Source organism: Nematostella vectensis, chromosome 6, assembly GCF_932526225.1.
Source record: "Nematostella vectensis chromosome 6, jaNemVect1.1, whole genome shotgun sequence".
NCBI classification, from domain to species: domain Eukaryota; kingdom Metazoa; phylum Cnidaria; class Anthozoa; order Actiniaria; family Edwardsiidae; genus Nematostella; species Nematostella vectensis.
Genome location: NC_064039.1, coordinates 16,940,859 through 16,943,251, shown reverse-complemented (window position 1 = coordinate 16,943,251; position 2,393 = coordinate 16,940,859).

Sequence of the window (2,393 nt, the reverse complement as noted above, 5' to 3'; positions counted from 1 at the left end):
TATGGTGTTATCAATTGAGGAAAAAAGCATGTACATTAAAGCTGAATCTAGCGTCCTCGCCCCCCCCCCCCCCCCCTTCCTGGCCCGATTAGTCGCACTTATCTCTGAGTCTGACCGTGTGCGCATGGGGTCGAGACCTGACCCTTACCCCCTTAGCCCGTTTCCGGCTCTCCCGATTCTTTTTTGTTGTGGTGCCATTTTCAGGGCAAATTATAGGGATGTCCTAGTACAGAGAATAACCTTAGGATTCTCAATGGTCGAACCGTAGGGGGGAGCGGTCGGCCGTAAAATGCAATGGCAGTAGCATTGTCGACTATGCTATTGTACAGCAAAATATCCAGTCAAGAAACAGCTTCTTAGAGTCGGAAGTCTAATACCACACCTGTCCGACCACTACCACATTTCATACGCCTTGGCGATTACACCGCCCCCAGAGCGGAGAAAGCACACCAGGCTCCGTCCAGTGATACATTTAAGAAAATTGATTTGGAATGATGATGCTAAACCTAAGATCCCACAACTGCTAGATTTCTATAAATTCCAAAACAAATTCGAAACGAAGCAAAGAGCGGTGGATCTAAAAGCAGAGGGTATTAAACGGCTAGTCGATAGCTTCTCAGGCACTTTAGTAAAGCTGAGCAAAGAGGCTGGACTCCAGTACCAAAAACCTCAGAAACAAAATAATAGATAAAGAATGGTTTGATAACGAAGGCAAAAATAGAAAGACAGAGCTAAAAAATTAGCCAGACAGTTATGCAAGCAACTAATTGATAGTACAGTTAGAGAGCGGCTGTTTCTGAAGGCAATTAAAGCAACTATGAAGAAAGGAGCTATTGGACAAACATATTAGCAAACTCGATTTTGGGAACATCCACAAAATGTTCTCAAATCAAAGCAGATGCCTCAATGTTGCTTAATTGATATCGATGCATTTACCAAGGACTTTAAGAGTCTCAAGCACTTTAAGAATCTCGAAAATGAACCCACCCCTGGCGAGAATGGATCTGCCCGATGGAGTCCCGTAATCCTCGTCGCTAAAGGAGGTCGTCTCAGAAGAGGAAGTAAAAACTGCGATCAGAAGCAGTTCTTACTTCCTCGCGCAGGGAAGAGACACTATTAAATGAGGTAGTCAAGTATGGCGAGCATCAGCTCATCACAGTTCTACACTCTCTTTTCACACTCGTGCTACGGTCGGGTGATTTTTCACTTAAATGGTTTAATAAACTGATTCAGGAAAAAAATCCCACGGCATGGGAATGAGGCTTAATAGCCCTAAGCGATTCAAGATGGCGGATGAAAACACGCGGGAGAGCTTGCCTCTCGAATAAAATTTCCCAGATTCATAACAACCAGAAGACATTTCTGGCTCAACATCTAAAAATAAGGAAATAGGAAAGTTGAGCGAAAATCAGTTGAAATTTTGCAAAAATGCCGGAAGATGAAAACCACTGGTATTCTCGGGTTTTCCAGGGCGGGATTATTTAAATAAACCGCTGGTATTATCGGGTTTTCCAGGGCGGGATTATTTAAGCAAACCACGAAAGCGAACACAATGGAACATAGAATACTGTATTTTCTTTTCACAATTTATATTTGTTTATTTTAATATATTTGCTATATCAATAGTTCAATAAATAATCAATAGAATATAGGCATTTGCAAGGATCCTCAACAGTAACATATTTACAATTGGCCATATAATCAATATGGGATCATTAGAAATCTAATGGCCCTATTTTTAAACTTTTATACCATAAAATATTTCAATAATAAAAATTTCGTTAAATACTATAAAACTTTTTATACTAAAATTAAATATCATATAAATTGCAATTCATCATTATTCTTAAAAGTCTTTCATAAAATATATCAAACGTTAACCAAATCTCCCATTCGAGGGTTTAAAATTCAAATCACTGTGTCATGATAAAAAAAGGTGGCGATTGGCGTAATTATGTTAAGCCATTTATAACCATACTGGTAAAAGAAGCCAACTAACTCCAAAGGTAAGGTTCACCAGCTGAAATAGCAAATCTAGCATTTTTGTTTCACTGATTGCTAACAATTTGTCAATTGCAATTACAAGATTGATGACAGTGGTAGCAAAATGAAATCACTGAATGAGGCTTAAAATGATTGTTCAGTGATTTAAAGAGCACTTGAAAGTTTAGTTGAAATTTCATTGTGTTTTTAAAAATCTTCTAAGAAGACTGAAAAACCATTTTAAGCCTACTTAAAGTTCTTAAAACCTTTCACTTATATCAATCTAGCCAAAACAAAGCATAGATACATTTTCACGTTCTGAAAAGGGAATTTGATAATTTGCCTGGCCGCGCGAAAGGAGATTGAATCGACTGAATAATTGCAAGTTTTGGCGGGAAAATCTGAAACAA